Source organism: Arachis hypogaea, chromosome 9 (genome assembly GCF_003086295.3).
Source record: "Arachis hypogaea cultivar Tifrunner chromosome 9, arahy.Tifrunner.gnm2.J5K5, whole genome shotgun sequence".
NCBI classification, from domain to species: domain Eukaryota; kingdom Viridiplantae; phylum Streptophyta; class Magnoliopsida; order Fabales; family Fabaceae; genus Arachis; species Arachis hypogaea.
The window spans coordinates 45,387,093-45,396,350 of record NC_092044.1 but is presented as its reverse complement, the minus strand read 5'-3'; the positions used below and the strand labels follow the sequence as shown (position 1 = coordinate 45,396,350).

At 36.6% G+C, this 9,258-nt stretch overlaps 1 non-coding gene across 1 annotated transcript; it reads left to right on the top strand.

Moving 5' to 3' along the window:
• The first annotated feature begins 221 nt into the window (after positions 1-221).
• Positions 222-329, top strand: LOC112713217 (small nucleolar RNA R71). Its single transcript, XR_003158191.1, has one exon. It is a non-coding gene; the product is annotated as a small nucleolar RNA R71 (small nucleolar RNA).
• Positions 330-9,258: the final 8,929 nt, after the last annotated feature.

Here is a 9,258-nt window from a genome sequence, read left to right as displayed (position 1 = left end):
GTATCAATCTCAAGAACTCCTTTCTTCTGAGTTATCCCATTGTTTACAAGATTTCTTTCAGAAGTGTACATGAATTTGATATTTACAACCATTTCAATGAGTTTCTGAGCTTCTGCATGCATTTTCTTTAGATGAATAGATCCGCCTGCAGAATGGTCCAATGACATCTTGGATAACTCAGACAGACCATCATAGAAGATACATATGATGCTCCATTCTGAAAGCATGTCAGAGGGACACCTTCTGATCAATTGCTTGTATCTTTCCCAAGCTTCATAGAGGGATTCACCTTCCTTCTGTTTGAAGGTTTGAACTTCCACTCTAAGCTTACTCATCTTTTGAGGTGGAAAGAATTTAGCTAAAAAAGCATTGACCAGCTTTTCCCAGGAGTTCAGGCTGTCACTAGGTTGTGAGTTCAACCATATACTAGCTCTGTCTCTTACAGCAAAAGGGAAAAGCATAAGTTTGTAGACCTCGGGATCAACTCCATTGGTCTTAACGGTGTCACAGATTTGTAAAAATTCAACCAAGAACTGATGAGGATCTTCCAATAGAAGTCCATAAAACTTGAAATTCTGTTGCATCAGAGAAACTAATTGAGGCTTAAGCTCAAAGTTGTTTGCTCCAATGGCAGGAATAGAGATGCTTCTCCCATAGAAGTCGGGAGTAGGTGCAGTAAAGTCACCAAGCACATTCCTTGCATTATTAGCATTGTTGTTATTTTTGGCTGCCATGTCTTCTTTTTTTTCGAAAATTTTTGTCAGGTCCTCTCCAGAGAGTTGTGCTTTAGCTTCTCTTAGCTTCCTCTTCATAGTCCTTTCAGGTTCAGGATCAGCTTCAACAAGAATGCCATTATCTTTGTTCCTACTCATATGAAAGAGAAGAAAACAAAGAGAGTATGGAATCCTCTATGTCACAGTATAGAGATTCCTTGATGTGTCAGAGGAAAGAAGAATAGAAGAATGAGGTAGATAAAGAAGAATTCAAACATATAAAGAGGGGAGAGGGTTCGAATTATTAAGAGAGAGGAGGAGTGCTAGTGATTAAATAGAAGGAGATGAGAGAGGGAATTTTTGAAAATTTTTAAATTAGAGTTTAAAACAATTAGTTGATCAAAAAGAATTTTGAAAAAGTTGTTAGTGGTTTTCTAAAATTGGAGAGAGAAAGATAGTTAGGTGGTTTTGAAAAAGATGAGAATTAGTGAAAAGATTTGAAAATCAAATTTTGAAAAGATAAGAAGTTTGAAAAGATTTTTGAAATCAAAATTTGAAAAAGATACGATTTGAAAAAGATTTGATTAAAAAAGATATATTTGAAAAAGATTTAAAAAAAAGATTTGATTTTTAAAATTGATAACTTGACTAACAAGAAATTAAAAGATATGATTCTAAAATTCAAATATTGAACCTTTCTTAACAAGAAAGTAACAAACTTGAAATTTTTGAATCACAACATTAATTGTTAGCAAGGATTTTAAAAAAAATTAAAATAAAAATGAAAAAGATTTGATTTTGATAAAGATATGATTGATATGAGAAGATATGAAAAAGATAAGATTTTGAAAATTAGTTTTAAAACTTGAAAAATTGAAAAAGATATGATTTGAAAACAAAATTTCCTCCTTGGTGCTATCCTGCGTTAAACTCCAAGAATGGTATCGATTCTGGCGTTTAACGCCCACTTGTCTACCTCCTTGGGCGTTAAACGCCCAGCCAGGTACCCTGGCTGGCGTTTAAATGCCAGAATTTCTTCTTCACTGGGCGTTTTGAACACCCAGTTTTTTCTCTGTGATTCCTCTGCTGTATGTTCTGAATCTTCAATTCTCTGTATTATTGACTTGAAAAGACATAATTTTGAAATTTTTTGAATTTTTAATGATGAGAGATAAAAACAACAAAATGCAACTAATCATGAAAAACTAAGATCAAATAAACAATGCATGCAAGAATACTTTGAATGTCAAGATGAACATCAAGAACATATTTTCTGAAAATTTTTAAGAAAAGAAAGACATGCAAGACACCAAACTTAGAAATTTTCATACTAGAGACACTAACAAATTGAGAATGCACATGAGAAACAACAAGAGACACAAAACAAGAGAATTTAAAGATTAGATAAAGACAATCATCAAGAACAACTTGAAGATCATGAAGAACACCATGCATGAGTTTTCGAAAATTTGCAAGAAAAATAAAAACATGCAATTGACACCAAACTTAAAAATTGACACTAGACTCAAACAAGAAGCACAAAATATTTTTGATTTTATGATTTTTTTGTATTTTTTTCGAAAATTATTTTGAAAAAGAAAATAAGAAACTCAAAATTTTTAATACGAATTCCAGGAATCATGCAATGTTAGTCTAAAGCTTCAGTTTAAAAAAAGATTAGACATGGCCAGCCAAGCTTCAGCAAGACATTATATACAACTGCCAAATTGATGGGAATCAACTAGCTCCTATGATGATAAAAGCATCATCTGAAACTCTAGAATTCATTCTTAAAAATTCTGAAGAAGAAAATAAGAAGAAAAATACCTAATCTAAGCAACAAGATGAACTGTCAGTTGTCCAAACTCGAACAATCCCCGGCAACAGCGCCAAAAACTTGGTACACGAAATAGTGATACACAACTTCATGCAGCTGACCAGCAAGTGCACTGGGTCGTCCAAGTAATACCTTACGTGAGTAAGGGTTGATCCCACGGAGATTGTCGGTTTGAAGCAAGCTATGGTCATCTTGTAAATCTCAGTCAGGCAGATTCAAATGGTTATGGGGTTTTGATAACTAAAAGAATGAAATAGAACATAAAATAGGATAGAAATACTTATACAATTCATTGGTGGGAATTTCAGATAAGTGTATGAAGATGCTTTGTTTCCTCTGAGCCTCTGCTTTCCTATTGCCTTCATCCAATCATTCATACTCCTTTCCATGGCAAGCTGTATGTAGGTGGATCACCGTTGTCAATGGCTACCATCCATCCTCTCAGTGAAAATGGTCCTCTACGGTTTCCCGCATGGCTAATCATCTGTCGGTTCTTGATCACGTCGGAATATGATCCATTGATCCTTTTGCACATTGTCACTACGCCTAACACTCGCAAGTTTGAACACAGCTACTTTTATGAGTCTTGGCCGTGGCCCTAAGCACTTTGTTTTCCAGTATTACCACCAGATACATAAATGTCACAGACACATGACTGGGTGAACCTTTTCAGATTGTGTCTCAACTTTACTAAGTCCCCAAATAGAGGTGTCCACAGCTCTTAAGCACACTCTTTTTGCTTTGGATCATGACTTTAACCACTCAGTCTCAAGCTTTTTACTTGGACCTTCATGCCACAAGCACATGGTTAGGGACAACTTGATTTAGCTGCTTAGGCCTGGATTTTATTTCCTTGGGCCCTATCCATTGATGCTCAAAGCCTTGGATCCTTTTTACCGTTGCCTTTTGGTTTTAAGGGCTATTGGCTTTTTCTGCTTGCTTTTTCTTTTTCTTTTTCTTTCTCCCTTTTTTTCGCCACCTTTTTTTCGCAAGCTTTTTCGTTTTCACTGCTTTTTCTTGCTTCAAGAATCAATTTCATGATCTTTCAGATTATCAATAACATTTCTCTTTTTCATTATTCTTTCAAGAGCCAACAATTTTAACATTCATAAATAACAAGATAAAAAATATGCACTATTCAAGCATTCATTCAGAAAACAAAAAGTTTTGTCGCCACATCAATATAATTAAACTAATTTCAAGGATGAATTCAAAACTCATGTACTTCTTGTTCTTTTGAATTAAAAACATTTTTCATTTAAGAAAGGTGAAGGATTCATGGAATTATTCATAGCCTTAAGACATAGACACTAGACACTAATGATCATGTAGTAAAGACACAAACATAGATAAACATGAAGCTCATAAACCGAAAAACAGAGAGATAAGAACAAGGAAGTTAAGGAATGAGTCCACCTTAGTGATGGTGGTGCCTTCTCCTTGAAGGAGCAATGGTGTTCTTGGGCTCCTCTATGTCTCTTCCTTGCCTTTGTTGCTCCTCCCTCATAGCTCTTTGATCTTCTCTAATCTCATTAAGAATGATGGAGTGCTCTTGGTGTTCCACCCTTAATTGGTTCATGTCATGACTCAATCCTTCTAGAGAAGTGTTGAGTTGTTCCCAATAGTTGTTTGGAGAAAAATGCATCCCTTGAGGCATCTCAGGGATTTCTTGATGATGAGCTTCCTCATGCGTCTCTTGAGATCCATGGATAGCCTCTCTTGTTTGCTCCATCCTCTTCTTAGTGATGGGCTTGTCCTCTTCAACGAGGATGTCTCCTTCTATGACAACTCCAGCTGAGTAGCATAGATGTCAAATGAGATGAGGAAAAGCTAGCCTTGCCAAAGTGGAGGGCTTTTCGGCTACTTTGTAGAGTTTTAGAGAGATGACTTCATGAACTTCTACTTCCTCTCCATTCATGATGCTTTGGATCATGATGGCCCGATCCACAGTTACTTCGGATTGGTTGTTAGTGGGGATGATGGAGCGTTGGCTGAACTCCAACCATCCTCTAGCCACAGGCTTAAGGTCTAGTCTTCTTAATTGAACCAGCTTGCCTTTTGAGTCTCTTTTCCATTGAGCTCCTTCTACACATATGTCCATGAGGACTTGGTCCAACCTTTGATCAAAGTTGACCTTTCTAGTGTAGGGGCGTGTATCTTCTTGCATCATAGGCAAGTTGAATGCCAACCTTACATTCTCTAGACTGAAATCTAAGCATTTCCCCCAAACCATTGTAAGGTAATTCTTTGGATTCGGGTTCATACTTTGATCATGGTTCCTAGTAATCCATGCATTGGCATAGAACTCTTGAACCATTAAGATTTTGACTTGTTGAATGGGGTTGGTAAGAACTTCACCAACCTCTTCTTTGGATCTCATGTCGGATCTCCGGATACTCATTTTTCTTGAGCATGAAAGGGACCTCAGAGGTCACCTTCTTTTTGGACACAACTTCATAGAAGTGGTCTTGATGGGCTTTTGAGATGAATCTCTCCATCTCCCATGACTCAGAGGTGGAAGCTTTTGTCTTCTCTTTCCTCTTTCTAGAGGTTTCTCCGGCCTTAGGTGCCATCAATGGTTATGGAAAAACACAAAAAAAGCTATGCTTTTACCACACCAAACTTAGAATGTTGCTCACCCTCGAGCAAAGAAAAGAAAGAATAGAAGAAGAAGAAGAAGATATGGAGGAGAGTGAGAGATGTGTGGGTTTCGGCCAAGGGGGAGAAGAGAGGGTTGTGTTGTGTGAAAATGAAGAAGGATGGAGGGGTTTATATAGTGGAGGGAGGGGGAATGGGGTTCGGTCATTTATGGTGGGTTTGGGTGGGAAAGAGATTTTGAATTTGAAAGTAGGTGGGGTTTATGGGGAAGAGTGGATGAGTGTGAGTGGTAAGGAGATGATGGGGAAGAGAGATTGAGGTGATTGGTGAAGGGTATTTGGGGAAGAGTGTTATTGGATTGTGTGAAGAAGAGAGAAAGTGAGTTGAGGTAGGTGGGATCCTGTGGGGTCCATGGTGCACGAAATTGTGATCATCAACAATGGCGCCAAAAAATTGGTAGCGCTCTCAAACGTGAATCACACTTAGTCACAACTCCGCACAACTAACCAGCAAATGTACTGGGTCGTCCAAGTAATACCTTACGTCAGTAAGGATCGATCCCACGGAGATTGTTGGTATGAAGCAAGCTATGGTCATCTTGTAAATCTCAATTAGGAGGATAGTAAATGTTATGGAGTTTTTGAATAATAAATAAAGCAGAAAATAAAGATAGAGTTACTCATGTAATTAAATGGTGGGGATTTCAGATAAGTGTATGGAGATGCTTGTCCCGTTGGATCTCTGCTTTCCTACTGCCTTCCTTCAATCTTTCTTATTCCTTTCCATGGAAAGCTGTATGTAGGGCAACACTGTTGTCAATGGCTACATCCCATCCTTTCAGTGAAAAAGGTCCAAATGCTTTGTCACGGCATGGCTAATCATCTGTCGGTTCTCGATCATGTTGGAATAGAATCCCTTGATTCTTTTGCGTTTGTCATCACGCCCAACAATCGCGAGTTTGAAGCTCGTCACAGTCATTCAATCCCTGAATCCTACTCGGAATACCACAGACAAGGTTTAGACTTTCCGGATTCTCATGAATGGCACCATCAATCTAGCTTATACCACGAAGATTCTGATTAAGGAATCTAAGAGATATGCGTTCGGTCTGAGGTAGAACGGAGGTGGTTGTCAGTCACGCGTTCATAGGTGAGAATAATGATGAGTGTCACAGATCATCACATTCATCATGTTGAAGTGCAACGAATATCTTAGAACAGGAATAGCTGAATTGAATAGAAAATAGTAGTAATTGCATTAAAACTTGAGGTACAGCAGAGCTCCACACCCTTAATCTATGGTGTGTAGAAACTCCACCGTTGAAAATACATAAGTAATGAAGGTTCAGGCATGGCCAAATACTTGGGAAGTTCACTGATGAGCAAGGGAAGTTCACCTTCCCAAGTCTCATTACCAAATACTTGGCATTCAGCTTCATGATAGCTCCTAGATATTGAGCAACTTGCTCTCCAGTTACATCTTCATCCTCTTCAGAGGAAGAATAGTCTTCAGAGCTCAAGAATGGCAGAAGAAGGTTTAATAGGATCTCTATGGTCTCTATATGGGCCTCAGATTCCCTTGGGTCCTCAATAGGGAACTCCTTCTTGCTTGAGAGACGTCCCATGAGGTATTCCTCATTGGGATTCACATCCTCTCCTTCCTCTCTAGGTTCGGCCATGTTGATTATATCAATGGCCTTGCACTCTCTTTTTGGATTCTCTTCAGTATTGCTTGGGAGAGTACTAGGAGGAATTTCAGTGATTTTCTAACTCAGCTGGCCCACTTATGCCTCCAGATTTCTGATGGAGGACCTTGTTTCATTCATGAAACTTAAAGTGGCCTTAGACAGATCAGAGACTAAATTTGCTAAGTTAGAGGTACTCAGTTCATAATTCTCTGTCTGTTTCTGAGAAGATGATAGACAAGGCTTGATATTGCTAAGCCTATTTCTTCCACCATTATTAAAGCCTTGTTGAGGCTTTTGTTTATCCCTCCATAAGAAATTTGGGTGATTTCTCCATGATGAATTATAGTTGTTTCCATAAGGTTCACCTATATAATTTACCTCTGCTATTGCAGGGTTCTCAGGATCATAAGCTTCTTCTTCAGAAGATGCCTCTTTAGTACTGTTAGATGTATTTTGCCATCCATTCAGACTTTGAGAAATCATGTTGACTTGTTGAGTCAATATTTTGTTCTGAGCCAAAATGGCATTCAGAGCATCAATTTCAAGAACTCCCTTCCTTTGAGGCATCCCATTATTCACGGAATTCCTCTTCGAAGTGTACATGAACTGGTTATTTGCAACCATGTCAATAAGTTCTTAAGCTTCTGCAGGCGTTTTCTTTAGGTGAAGGGATCCACCTGCAGAATGGTCCAATGACATCTTAGAGAACTCAGATAGACCATAATAGAATATATCTATCATGGTCCATTCTGAAAACATGTCAGAAGGACATCTTTTGGTCATCTGTTTGTATCTTTCCCAAGCTTCATAGAGGGATTCACCATCTTTTTGTTTGAAGGTTTGAACATCCACTTTAAGCTTGCTCAACTTTTGAGGAGGAAAAAACTTAGCCAAGAAGGCCGTGACCAGCTTATCCCAGGAGTCCAGGCTATCTTTAGGTTGAGAGTCCAACCATGTTCTAGCTCTGTCTCTTACAGCAAAAGGGAAAAGCATGAGCCTGTAGACTTCAGGATCTACTCCATTTGTCTTTACAGTCTCACAGATCTGCAAGAACTCAATTAAAAACTGATAGGGATCTTCTGATGGAAGTCCGTGAAACTTGTAGTTCTGTTGCATTAGAGCACCTAATTGAGGTTTCAGCTCAAAATTGTTTGCTCCAATGGCAGGGATTGAGATGCTTCTTCCATCAAACTTGGAAGTAGGTGTGGTATAATCACCAAGCATCCTTCTTGCATTATTGTTGTTGGGTTCGGCTGCCATCTCCTTTTCTTGTTCGAAAATTTCAGCAAGGTTGTCTCTGGATTGTTGTAATTTAACTTCTCTTAGTTTCCTCTTCAGAGTCCATTCAGGTTCTGGATCAGCTTCAACAAGAATGGCTTTTTCCTTGTTCCTGTTCATATGAAAGAGAAGAGAACAGAAAAAGAAAAGGAATCCTCTATGTCACAGTAAAGAGGTTCCTTATTATTAGTAGAAGAAGAAATAGGATAAAGAAAGGAGAATACAAACACAAGGGTGAGGATAAGGGCAGTGATTTGAGATGAAGAGAAGTGTTAGTAAATGAATGAATAAATAGAATAAGATGAGAGAGGGAGAAATTTTCGAAAATAAATTTTGAAAAGGAGTTAAATGATTTTCGAAAATAAATATAAGAAATAAAATTAAAATTAAAATTTAAAACAATTAATTAATTAAAAAAAGAATTTTTGAAAAAGAGGGAGGTATTTTCGAAAATTAGAGAGAGAAAAGTTGTTAGGTGGTTTGGAATAAGATAAGAAACAAACAAAAAGTCAAATAGTTAGTTGAAAAAGATTTGAAAATCAAATTTGTAAAGATAAGAAGATAAGAAGATAGAAAAGATATTTTAAAATCAAATTTTTGAAAAAGATAAAATTTTGAAAAAGATATGATATAAAAGATAAGATAAGAAAGATTTAATTTTTAAAATTAAAATTAATTACTTAACTAACAAAAAAACTAAAAGATAAGATTCTAGAATTTAAAGATTGAACCTTTCTTAACAAGAAAGTAACAAACTTCAAATTTTTGAACCAATCACATTACTTGATAGTTAAGTTTCGAAAATTTTGAAATAAAATTAAGAAAAGATTTTGAAAAAATAATTTTTGAAATTTTCGAAAATCATGAAAGAAAAATGAAAAAAGATTTGAATTTTGAAAAAGTTTTAAAAAGATAAGATTTTTTTTTAAATTTGAAAATTTGACTTGACTTATAAGAACTAACTAATTTTAAAATTTTTTTTGACTAAGTCAACCCAAATTTTCGAAATTTTGAGAGAAAAAAAGGAAAAGATATTTTTTTTATTTTTGAATTTTTAATGATGAGAGAGAAAAACACAAATATGACCCAAAACGTGAAAATTTTGGATCAAAACCAATGATGCATGAAAGAACACTATGAATGTC